At 35.3% G+C, this 14,122-nt stretch overlaps 1 protein-coding gene across 1 annotated transcript in view; it reads right to left on the bottom strand.

Annotated features, from left to right (window-relative positions):
* The window catches only part of LMF1 (lipase maturation factor 1), a 715,571-nt gene that overhangs the window by 658,527 nt on the left and 42,922 nt on the right, over positions 1-14,122 (bottom strand). The gene's annotated exons all lie outside the window — the stretch shown is intronic.

Raw genomic sequence — 14,122 nt, 5'->3', positions numbered from 1 at the left:
GTCAGGAGTTTAGCCTATGGTTTTAAGGAATTCTGAAGTTGTTGTAAAATCTTAGAAGAGAGATAAAGCAGGAAGGATTGTAGAGTGAATAAGCTCTTCTTTCCAAAGAAGATAAACAAGATAAATAAAGTTTTTGGCTTACCATATTTTAACTCATCTACCATTTAGAAAATAGTATTTTGGGGTATGTGGAAAAAGCTCTCAAAATTTCTTACTACAATGAAAATAATCCAATCAAAAGACCTGTCACCTTTCTTTCAAAAAAAGAGAAATGATTCAGAAAAACCTGAATCCAGAACTTTGTCTCCATCATTTACCTCTTCATTCATCATCACAACATTTTGATGACCTTACTACTGAAAATCAATGGAAGTACTCTATGGCACAGATTCTTAACATGAGGTCCATAAATTGATTTTTAAATATTTTGATAACTATGTCAACATAACTGGCTTCCTTTGTAATCCTATTTGCTGCATTTCATGCAATTAAAAACATTATTCTGAAAAGAACACCATAGACTTCACCAGGTGTCTACAACACAAAAAAGGTTAAGAAACCTTGCTCCATAAAAACAGTACAACTTAAAATATCATTTACATCTTTATGTTTGCCTTTACTTATAAAGATAAAATTGATAATAAATCAGAATTTACAAAGCAATTAGCTATACTCTCTGACTTTATTAAATCCGTATCTAATAATTCCCAAACAAAAGTGACAGATCCATAGCAGAAATCACTTTCCTACCCTGGGATTTCATAACATCTTCCCAATGCATTATATTATGCACACTAGAATAATTTATAAAGCATTTACTCTGTTCCAGGCACTGTAGTAAACACCGGAGATGCAAAAATGGGGGGAGGGAAGGGTGAGGAATAATCTCTGCTCTCAAGGAGCTCACAGTCTAATGGGGTGAGATAACACGCAAATAACTATGTAAAAACAAGATGAACACAGAATAAACTGGAGATAAGCTCAGAAGCAAAGCACTAAGGAGGACAGGGAAATTTTACAGAGGATGGGGCAGAATGAGACTTAAAGGAAGTCATAAAGTGGAGATGAAGAGGAATAGAATTCCAGCTATGGGGGAAATAGCCAGTGAAAATGCCCAGAATTGGGAGATAGAATGTCCACACACATATCTGTGTGAGGAACAGCAAGGAGGCCAGCGTCACTGGATCACTGAGTATGTAGTAGGAAATGCAAAAAGACTTCAAAAGTAGGAAGGGGCCAGGTTATGAAGGACTTTAAAAGTCAAAGTACTTTATATTTCATCCTACACACCACAGGAAGTCACTATGAATAAAGAAATGATGTGGTCAGACCCGAATTTTGGGAAGATCATTTTTACAGCTGAGTGGAGGATGAACTGGAGTGGGGAGGGACCAACCAGCAGGCTATTGCAATAGTTCATGCATGAAGTGGAGAGAGCCTGCACCAGAGTTGTTGAAGTGTCAGAAAAGAAAAGGGTGATTATGAGAGAGAGGTTATGAAGGCAGAAATGACAGGGCTTGGAAACTAATTAAATAGAGAGAATAAGAGTGAAGAATCAAGGAGCACACCTGGATTGATGAGTCTGAGTGACTGGGAGGATGGTGGTACCCTCAACAATGATAGAGAAGTTAGGAAGAAGAGAGGGTGTGAGACGAAAGATGATGAGTTCCATTTTAAACATATCAGGTTAAGGAGGTCAACGAGTTTAAGATAGCCAATAGGCATCATTTTCTACCTAAAACACAAACTATCATTAGCAGCTCAGTGTCCAGGAAAGATCACTGAACTTGTAATCAGAAGACATGCGTTTGAATTATAGTATCATAATATCCAAAGCTAAAAGGGATCTTAAAGATTATCTAGTCCAATATCCTCATGTTACGAAGGAGTAAACTGAGGCCCAGAGAAGCTGTCACTTCCCAGGCCCACACAAATAGTAAGCAGCAGAGTTGGGATGATCAGGGAACCAGTAACCCCACCATAAAGACCCAGAAGGGGGCTCTCTTTCATCTAAGGAACTGCCCAATTTATGGAACACCCTTGCCACATCTGTTAAAAAGCACTTCGGTCATTGCCTAGCATATAGTAAGTGCTTTAAAAAATGTTTATTGACTGATTGACTAGGTTTGTGACTGAGTCTTTTAAAGACCTGATCCCAGTGATCTTTGAGAGACCAGTGCCTACTCTCACTTCTTCTAGAACATGGGCAAAGAAATAAAAGTAGTCTCAGGCAACAGTGTTGCTGTACCTAGGGTTACTGATGAAGCCACTGCAGTTATCTATATGGAATAACCCTGGCGCACAATAAATTAAGTAACCAACCAATCCCTGCTGATTCTATAGCTGTTCTGATTGTGTATTACCTCCATGATACCCTCCATGTGACATTTGTAAAGCACTTGGTACAGTACCTGGCACACAGTAGGTGCTTAACAAATGTTTGTTCCCTTCTTCTTACTATGTGCCAGGCACTGTTGGGGATACAAAGAAAGGTCAAAAAAAAAAAAAGGTCACTTCACTCAAGGAGCTCACAATCTAATGAGGGAGATAACACGAAAACAATTATGTACAAATAAGATATATAAAGTATAAACTGGAGATTATCACAGAAGGAAGGAAGGGCATCAGGAAAGGCTTTTTGTTAAAGAATTTTGTGGTTGACTCTGATACCTGCTAGATGTGTGATTATATGTAAACTACTTCATTTTGTTAATCCTCAAATTTTTTATCCATAAAATGGTAACAACACTTGAACTTTATAAACTGTTAAACATGACATAAATGTAAGCTATCATATAAAGCTCATTCTTCCCAAGTTTTCACTAACATACTTACCTAATATGATTTTGTATGACAGTAATCATGACAATTTAGAATTACATTTTTGAAGGTGATACTAAGACCTCTGGAGACCAAAATTTAGCTTTTAATTAGCTTCATAAAAATATCTGTTCCTAGGAACGCAGAAAAACAAAACAGCTTTCAGAATCCTTTCTTAGATTCTAATTTTCATCACTATTTCATTTCTGATTCAGATAATACAACCTATAGAAGGCACACTGATTAGAAGGCCAAACCTCCCACATAAAAACAACAGTTCTAATTTTTCCTTTGGCCAAATAATAAGCTTATTTATTGTACTTATCAAAACTAACATTCATGTGTACAAATTCACAAAATGTAATAACATTTCTCATTGCAAAGAATAGTATAAGGGAAACAGTTCCTATGTTAAGTAGCTTTACATCCCAAAATAACAAATCCCAACAAAAAATGCAGATTCGTCTTGGCAGCCAACTTTTAGAAGCTATGGAGGGTTCATATTAAGATTGGTGACTTGGTTTAATACAGCAAGGTTTTTTGTATTTTGTTGGGATTTTGGGGGGGGGGCAGTGGTTGTTTATTTATTTTGCCAGTATTATTGAAAAGACTTGTATAGTAAAAGCAAGCCATTTTGTTTCTGGCTCAAACCCACCTAGGTCTCCAGAGTCATCTCTTAAAATGCATTCGGTCTTCAAAATTGTGATTTTAACAAGTCACTGTAGTTTTCTACTTTAGCTAAGCACTGAACAAGCTAAAAATAAGCATCAAAAGTTTTTAAAAAACATTACAACCCTCAATTAATTATAAGACACAAAGCTAGAATTTGATGTGCCACAGGGAAAAAAAAACTAGTTCTCTCCAAGGTTCTCTCACATTTTTCAGAATCCCTGTTAGGCCATGGTCACTTATATGTTAAAGTTCAGAGGGACCTTGGTCATCATCTAGTCCAATCCTCTTACTGTGCAGATGGAAAACTGAAGACCAAAGCAAGAAATGACTTGTCCAAAGTCATCAGGTTTTCAGCTTACAATAAGTTTCTCAATCTCTTTAGTAGAAACATTTGCATTAATTTTCTAATCTATAAACAAGAATGTTATCATAAATAGCAAACGAATGATTATGTAACAGACTAAATCATCAAATTAATGGTAGTTCACACCAGTTAATGGAAACATAAAGTGAAATCTCTAAACCTAAAATCTCTACTGTCAAATTCAACTATTTTTTATTACATACTCTGCCAATCATCAGCAAACATTTATCAAGCAACAACTAAAGACACAGTATTGTTCTTAACAGTATTGAGGATAAAAAGAGTACAACTCAGCTCCTGCCCTGTTAGAGCTTATGGTCCAAGAGAGATATGATACAAATAACTAAGAATACAAGGTCTAATACAAAGTTGCTATATTGGAAGCATAAAAAGTTTTTTTTTTCCAGGAAGGGAAAGGTTAAAACCAGCTGGAGGAAATAGGGAAAACCTCTCAGGAGAAATCATATATCAATAGAACTCCAAAGGACCAACAGGAATTATGTGAGAAAAACTGGGTGAGGAGGACATTAAAAGGAGAAGGAATGACACACATGAAGGCAAAGGGGCAAGAAATGATAGGGCATGTTCTAGGAATACTAAGAAGTTTGGAAGCAAGACACTGAATCCCTATTCCTAATCATTTGTGATTCCTATCATAGGTCATCAGGAGCCTCCAAAGGTCATCAATCCTAGCAACCCCAGCTCTAATTAGTAACAGCTACACAGCTGAATTTCCCACTTGATTATGATCCATCCTGTCTCACATTGTTCTATATAACACGATTCCTAATGTAAGACTTTTTAAAAGCAACAACTTTATTGGAAAAATAAAATATATGAATTGTGCAGACTATATGTGGAGTTGTATATAAACTTTGATACACTGATCTCTGTAAACTGTGTCAAAATAACACTGTTCTTCACTTGAAAGAAAAAAATAATTATCTGACCACAAAATGCTTTATTAAGAAGGCCCAAAATGTCCTTATCATTTCAAAGAGGTATATTAACTCTAGGAAGTTTTGTACTCAGAAGCCAAGAATGTAATTCATGGAAATGCAGAAAATATTGCTTACATTTTCAAATGTACCTAAGTGAGAAAAGTAAGTGTAAGTGTAAGAAGTGAGAAGTAAAATGGGAAATTTGACACCTCAAAGTAAAATCTGAGAATATGAAAACAGATAAAATTACAATTCGAGGAATGAAAAGGTTATTCCTTCCTTCAGTATAGTAACATTATAAAAATGGTTGTGAATGAACAAGAATAAATTAACACTTCAAACAATGATAATCACTGAGGATACAGACAAGTTACACTGTAAGTAAGTATGTCATATCTTCACCTTTCTATTAAATTTCATCCAGAAAGAAGTGATACTGGGCTTACTATAAAGATGTGTAAAGGGATATCAACTTCAGTTAGAAATAAATCAACATATTCCATAAGTATTTCCTTTTTTCAATTCAACATGGAAAATTTAATTGAATCAGATTTAATTTTTCTTCTTTCAGATAAATGCTATAATCTACAAGAGGACCAACTCAGAACTGCTGTTCTCTCTCTAGTGGCTCTTGTTTAATCCATTTAAAATTCTACACTATGGCATAGAAACCTTACAAATAGTAAAAATAAAATAAAGGTACATATTGTAGCAGTACTCAAGTGGTACAGTTACTCTCTCTCCCTTGCTCTTTTTTTTTTTTTATAAACTAAAAGCATTTTACAGAAAAGCTTGTAAAACCAAGCAGACCATTTCATTAGAACAAGGGTGGACTGGAAGAGAGGAAAAGAACAAATCTCCCATAAAGTTTAAGAATCAATGGACACTCAAAAGTAACATAAAATGAAGCAACATTTTATATATCCTTTGGTACCATTTTGCTCCTCCAACTCTCCAAAAAGCAACTAAGAGGTTAGCAAATATGCATGTAAACTGAGATAAGTAAGCTTTGCAGCTTCAATCATCTTGTACTTTGGTTTTGTTTTTAAAAGAAGCCTGAGCTAAAAAAGCACTGGTAAGGCATAATTTACCTTAATTAACGGGGCAATAAGCTATACAATTTTCAAAAAGTGCTAATCAAATTTCCCTCAAAATGCTACAAAATCTATAACTGCTAATCAGTTTAGAAAAATTTAAATCAGCCCCTGTGCCATATACAATGTAAACAAGGGAAGAGTGAATTGGAAAAAATATATACACTATGGAAATTGCATAAAGTATACACTAGACATATAATGTTGCACAGGGCATAGCAATTTAGAAGAAAATACATTATTATAAACTGGCACATACAGTACAGCCATGAATCACAGCATTTGGTCCAAAAAAACAAACAGAAAAATAGCAATACTTTCAAAGTACAATTTTAAAAAGCAATTTTATCACTGAAACACTACAATCCTGGAACCAATAAGAAAAGTAATTTTTCTTACATGTTAAAAACTGCCTTTTACCCTGAGAAGTACTCCAAGTTCCTTCTTAAATTTTCTGTGTAGTCCTCAAAAAGTGGTTACAAATATTGAGTCATATCCTTGATTTCTAATGGTAGAAGAAAAATCTCTAAGCTATGCTAACTTAGCATATTTTCCATCCTCTTCTTTGTATACACATCGAAAAACACTATCACTAGTATAATTAAAAAGGGAACATCATTATATGAGATACTACAAAATTTCACTCCTATATATTTCTAGAGCTACATCCAAATACTTCTTAGTTTATTAAAATTAATAACTTACATTTATATAATACTTTATGGTTTGTGTAGAAGGAAGGGAAGGAAGGAAAGAAGTAGGGAGGGAGGGAGGAAAAGAAAGGAAGGAAAGAAGAGAAACAAGTATTTATTAAGGGTCTAGTATGTGTCAGGCAAAAACTGAGCACTTTACAAACATCTCATTATTTCACAACAGCCCTGGGAGGCTGAGAAATCTGAGACAGAAAGAAGTTAAGTGACTTGCCCATGGTCACACAGTCTGCAAGTATCTAAGACTAGCTTTGAATTCAAATCTTCCTGAGTCCAGGCCCAGTGCTCTATCTACTGTGCCACCTAATTGTCTGAGAGGACTAGAGAATGTCATTAAAGGATAGTTGGAACGAACAAAGCTAATGGTTAGCACAAAGTACAGAAGAACCAGGGTGAGGGGTTGGGAGTGAAGGGTGGGGATAATAGCTTTCTTCAAGGATATAGAGGGCAGTCATACAGAAGAGAGAGAGAATAGACTTGTTCTGATTTACCCTGAAGGGAAGAATGAGAAACAGCAGGTGGAAGCTGCTGAGAAACAGATTTAGGCTTGATGTTAAAAACAGACAAAGAAAAGGTAACTTCCTAACAATTAAAAGTGGCCAGAAGTAGAACAGGCTGTCTCACTTGAAGTATTCCAGTGTGGACAGTCAAGATGACCACTTATCGGCAATATTGTAGAGAGGATGCTTGTTCAAGGAAGTGCTTAACTAGATGGACTCTGAGATGGTTTTGGAATTCCAGCTCTAAGATACTGTAGTTATAAAACATCTTACATAAAATTAATAGTTCACATTTGTAGAGTTCTTTGAGATTTATGAAGTACTGTCTTCACAAAATGAATGCAAAGTATATAGTTCACTCACATAACTTAAAAGTAACAGAGTTTGGACCAGAACCCAGAGATTCTGACTCCAAGTCCAGAATTCTTACCATTACATCAAGCTGTCTCTTCAGACAAATATTAAAAGAGAGAACTTACAATGAGAAGTGCAATGGACCAAGTTTACTCAAATTAAGAAGTCTCTCCTAACTGATAAGGTACACATGCACACAAATATATATACACACACACACACACACACACATATATTCCATATCATCATATATGATATGCAATCACATGTTAGGTATAATTTAAATAATTATACATACATGGATGTGTAGATATAAAATATCTACATGTATATTACATATATACATGTATATGGGTGTGTATATATTTGCAATATAATTCAATACATAATGCATTTATAATGTATAAAAGTGTATACATGTATATGTGTATACATATATATCATGTTTTGCAGGAAACTTCTTATATACAGAAAATATCCCAGTAGCAGCTTAAATTATACATGTCATTTGGCAATATTTTCAAATTAACTCATTTATAATATAACATACATTATAATTATGTAGACATAAATATGCATGCATATATTTATGGTATAAATATGCTACACGTGTGTATATATATACATATATATATATTTCACTGTTATCCCATCTCCTAGACCTAGAAGTCCTCTTGGTCTATGAGCAGTACCAAAAAGTGTGTTCCAATCAATATTCCCAAGTAGCCGAATACTGTAAGCAGCTTTAGATAAAATGTTCTCATTCTTACCTGCAAACAAGATGACACTAGAAGACCAAGAAAGATAAAGAAAGTGTATTCCAATCAATATTACCAAGTAGCCCAATACTGTAAGTAGCTTTAGACAAAATATTCTCAATCTTACTTGTGAACAAGATGACACTAGAAGACCAAGAAAAAAATCAGTGTCTTGCTTGAGCAATATGGCTTTGCCAGAACACTAGAAGAATACACATTATGTCAAAAAATCACTCCATCACTAAGATCATTTCATCCTATCACATGCCCAGCAGTCTTTCATTTTATAAGCATCTTTTCCTTTTCTTTTTTAAAGAATCAAACAATCCACGCTAAACAAAATGATTAAACATGCAAGAAGGTAAAATCAACTAACAAATCAAATCGTTAACACTTCAATGTTTTACTTAAATAATGAAATAGGCAGGAAGAGCTACATTAGAAGAGCACACTAATTGTAAAACAAGGTCCTAAAGAAGAATGAAAGTAGGAAGAATTTGCTTTGCACACTGACAATGCAAACGGGAAAGCAACATGGAAGAATATAGTGAAAGTACTTAGAACAGCAGAAATTCAAATGCACTGACTGAATGATTAATATCAACATACTGCTGCAAGAGACTATTCATCCTATGACCAAAACCTTCTCTTTAATAACATCATCAAGCTAGAAACTCCCAAATCTATAGAAAAGCAAACAAAATCATAAGGCATAGAAAAATTATTCATATAGTAGATGCTGTCTTTAAGAAGCAGCCAAAAAATGCCTTCAATAAAACAATGACACTGTTATGGTAAAATCTGATGAGATAGAGAGGTAATGAGTTATTTTTAAAAGCTCTAAAAAGCACAATAAGAACTAAGAATTTTAACACAATCACAAGTATAGAAGCAGCTACGTGAAAATTGTAAGAGGAATTTCTTTAATAGTTACTGCATTACTACATAAAGTATCTTACAGTACACTTTTGGCAGACAATACCTTATCAGATGGCCTGGATTTAAAATACATATATACATACATATACACACACACATACACACACAGACATATGTGTGTGTGTTTATAGTCTGAGAACTTCGGTACATCATTCAATGAATAATAGAAATAAGAAGCATAAATAAGCTGTTGCTGCATAGAATGAAATGGGCACCCACAAAGGCTTTAAAATACCTATCAAAGAGAAATAGATCAGAAAATAGCATAGGCTGATCATGTAACATAACCTAAAGATAACAGACTGCAAGACCAAGTATTGCATTGATGCCCATCTAATGTTATTAGATACAAAGGATGGACCAGAGCAGGTTTGGAAGCTTTCCTCTTGAGAATGTATGGAAGATCATACGATCCTAACTCTCAAGCTGGAAGGGATCTCAGACACCATCTAGTTCAAGAACCTCATTTTATAAATGAGTAGAGTAGGCTCAGAGTAGTTAGCTCACTTGCACAAGGTATATACACAAGAATCATAAAAGGATAAGGTATGAATGGTCTGCAATCTACATTGTTAGATATCATGCAGATATCACCTATCCACACAAATACTGATAAAAGTATCTCTATTTACAAGTACAGATGAAGTAAGGTAAATTGAAATTTATTTTTTTACTTATTTTTAGTTTACTTTTTCTTATTCTATTAATTTATTTATTTTTCGTTTTCAACATGAACTTCCGCAAGATTTTGAGTTCCAAATTTTCTCCCCATCTCACCCCTCCCCCATCCCAAGATGGCATGCATTCTGAATACCCCTTCCTCTAATCTGACCTCCTTTCTATCACCCCCCCTTCTCTTATCCCCTTTCCCTTCTATTTTCCTGTAGGGCAGGATAGCTTCCTATACCCCATTACCTGTAAATCTTATTTCCCAGTTGCATGTGAAAACAATTTTTAACATTTGCTTTTAAAACTTTGGGTTCTAAATTTTCTCCCTTCCTCCCTCCCCACCCACCCTCATAGAGAAGGCAAGCAACTCAATACAGGTTCTACATGTGCAGTCATGCAAAACACTTCCATGGTAGTCATGTTGTGAAAAACTAACTATATTTCCCTTCATCCTATCCCGCTCCCTGTTTATTCTATTTTCTCTTTTGACCCTGTCCCTCCTCAGAAGTGTTTGCTTCTGATTATTCTCTCCCTCAATCTGTCCTCCCTTCTATCATCCCCCGACTCTATTATCCCCTTCCCCCCTATTTTCCTGTAGCATAAGATAGCTTTCCATACCCAATTGAGTGTGTAAGGTATTCCCTCCTTAAGCTAAATCTGATGAGAATAAGATTCACTTATTCCCTCTTACCTTCCCCCTCTTTCCCTCCACTATAAAAGCTTTCTTGTCTGTTTTATGTCAGATAATTTACCCCATTCTACCTCTCCCTTTCTCCTTTTCCCAATATAATCCTCTCTCACCCCTTAATTTTATTTTTTAGATAACACTCCTACATCTTCAACTCACCCTGTGCCCTCTATCTATCTCTCTCTATACATACACACACACACACACACACACACACACACACATATATAATTTTTCCCTCCAACTACCCTAATACTGACAAAGGTCTCATGAGTTACAAACATCATCTTTCCATCTAGGAATGTAAACAGTCCAACTTTAATAAGTCTCTTATGCTTTCTTGTTCCTGTTTACCTTTTCATGATTCTCTTGAGTCTTGTATTTGAAAGTCAAATTTTCTATTCAGCTCTGGTCTTTTCATCAAGAATGCTTGAAAGCCCTCTGTTTCACTAAATATCCATTTTTTCCCCTGAAGGATTATACTCAGTTTTGCTGGATAGGTGATTCTTGCTTGTAATCCTATTTCGTTTGACCTCCAGAATATCATATTCCAAGTCTTCCAGTCCCTTAATGTAGAAGCTGAAAATCTTTCGTTTCCACAATACTTGAATTGTATCTTTCTGGCTGCTTGCAATATTTTCTATTTGACCTGGGAATTCTGGAATTTGACCATGCCAAACTGTGCTCCTCTCCCAGCCTGGCGCAATAGATCTTTCCAATCAACCACCCAGGCTGTCTTGGGCTAGACATTTGTTTCACCCTGTCTTTTTGTGGGTTCTGCTGCTCTAGAATTTGTTTAGAGTCATTTTTACAAGTATTTGGAGGGGTGTGGGGGAGAGCTCAAGCAAGTCACTGCTTTTACTCTGCCACCTTGGCTCTGCCCCCTTATTTTTAGTTTTCTACATTCACTTCCCTAATATTTTGAGTTTTAAATTTTCTTCCCTTCCCTCTCCTCTCCCCTCCCCAAGATCGCATGCAATCTGATATAGGCTCAATTTACGCATTCATATTAAACATTTTTTCACATTAGTCATGATGTAAAGAAGAATTAGAACTAATGGGATGAACCACAAGAAAGAAGAAAAAAACAACAAACAAAAAAAGAGAGAGAGAGAAAATAGTATGCTTCTATTTGCATTCAAACTCCAAAGTTCTTTCTCTGGATGTGCATTGCATTTTCCACTGTGAGTCTTTTGGAGTTGTCTTAGATTCCTGGACTGCTGAGAAGAATTAAGTCTGTCAAAGTCAGTCATCATACAATGTGGCTGTTACTGTGTACAATGTTCCCCTGGTTCTGCTCATTTAAGTGAAAATTTTCTTAAAAATTGAAAGAGGAGGTTCTGGCTTATCTGACCAACAAGACAGCAGTATAGATACTTTAGCTAGAGCCCATTAACTCTCAAAAACTCACAAAAATGGTAATGGTATGACCTTTTGATGAGTCCAAGTTTTACAGAACTGTGAAGTTTGCATTCAGTCAAAGGGCCACACCTGAGGACCTAGAGAGCCACACGTGGCCTCGAGGCCACAGCTTCCCCACCCCTGCATGGCTTATAACATATGCCACAATAAATTAAAAATGGATATGTGAATAAATATTAAAGATAATACATAAAAATTAGAAAAGAAGCAGATCATATACCTTGATTAACCAAAAAAAATAGGGCCAATTACAAAACAATAAACAAATAATTTTGGTTATATAAAATTGAAAAGCTTCTGCACAAACAAAATTAGTGCATCTAAGATAAGAATGGCAATAATCAAATGGGAAACAAAGGATCAAATTTCTCAACTGAGTGCTTGGTATCCAAGATATATAGGCAACTAACTCACATATATGCATGTATTACGTATATATATGTGCATGCATGTATAACCAAAAGTCATTCCCCCCAATAGATAAGTGGCCAAAAGATTGGAACAGTTCTCAAAAGGACTGCAAACTATTAACAAAAATATGAAATAATGCTCCAAATTACCAATAATAAGAGAAAAACAAATCAAAATAAACCAAAGGTATTACCTCCTACTCAGCAAATTGACAAAGATGACAAAATATGGAAATAATCAATGTCAGAGGGGTTGTGGGAAGATAGGTATATTAGGGTATCAAACTATGAATCAGTACAACCATTTCAGAAAGTAATTTAAAATAATACAAATGAAGTAAACAAGATGTCCATACCCTTTAACCACTGGAGAAAATATGGCAAACCACTCCAGTATCTTTGCCAAGAAAACCCAGTACTAAATGGATAGTACTAAAATGATAAAAGAGATGACATCAGAAGTTGAGTCCCTCAGGTTAGAAGGTGTCTAATACATTACTGGGGAAAAGTGGAGGACAATTCTGTAGAGGACAATTCCAAGTGGCTCCAGCACTAATGAAGCAGCTGGGCCAAAGTCAAAAGGAAGCTCAGCTGTGGGTATGTCTAGTGACAAAAGGAAAGTCCAATGCCATAAAACTCTATATTGCATTGGAACCTGTAATGTGAGATCTATGAACCAAGGTAAGCTAGATATGGCCAAACAGGAGATGAAAGATTTAACATCAACACCTTGGGTGTCAGTGAACTTAAATGGACAGGAATGGGTGAATTTAATTCGGGTGATCACTACATATACTAGTGTGGGCAAGAATCCCTGAGAAGAAATGGAGTAGTCCTCATAATCAATAAAAGGGTGAGAAAAGCAGTACTGGGGTAAAATCTCAAAAATAAAGAATGATATCTGTTTGAATCTAAGACAAATACTTCAATATCACAGTAAACAGGCCTATGCTCCAACCACTGATGCCAAAGAGAACAAAGTAGATCAGTTCTATGAAGACCTACAATATCTTCTAGAAATAACACATACACAAAAAAAGATGTTTACCATAGGGGATTGGAATGCTAAAGTAGTAAATCAAAAGATAATTGGAATAACAGGCAAGTTTGGCCTTGGAGTACAAAATGAAGCAGGGCAGAGACTAATAGAGCTTTGTCAAGATAACTCACTGGTCGCAGTAAACACTCTTTTTCTATAACCCAAAAGGTAACTCTACACATGGACATCACCAGATGATCAACATAAAAATCAAATTAATTATATACTTTTCAGACAAAGTTGGGGAAGCTCTGTACAGTCAGTTAAAACAAGACTTGGAGCTGACTCAGACCATGAGCTTCTTATTGCAAAATTCAAACTTAAATTGAAAAAGGTAGGGAAAATCATCAGACTATGTATGACCTAAATAACATCCCTTATGAATACGAAGTGGAGGTGATGAACAGATTTAAGGGATTAGATCTGGTAGAGCGTCTGAAGAACTATAGGCAGAAGTTCACAATATTATACAAGAAGCAGCAACAAAAAATTACAAAGAAAAAGAAAAGCAAGAAAGCAAAATGGATGTCTGATGAGGCTTTACAAATAGCTGGGGAAAGAAAGAAAGCAAAAGGGAAAGGTGAAAGGGAAAGCTATACCCAATTGAATGCAGAATTCCAGAGAAAAGCAAGGAGAGAAAGGGTTTTCTTAAATAAGCAATGCAAAGAAAGGAGAAAACAATAGAATAGGAAAGAAGAAATTTCTTCAAGAAAATTAGAGACATCAAGGTATGATTTCATGC

Source organism: Vombatus ursinus, unplaced genomic scaffold, assembly GCF_900497805.2.
Source record: "Vombatus ursinus unplaced genomic scaffold, bare-nosed wombat genome assembly UNPS02014770.1, whole genome shotgun sequence".
Classification (NCBI taxonomy): Eukaryota; Metazoa; Chordata; class Mammalia; order Diprotodontia; family Vombatidae; genus Vombatus; species Vombatus ursinus.
The sequence above is the reverse complement of the archived record's forward strand: the minus strand, read 5'-3'. Positions and strand labels throughout refer to the sequence as shown.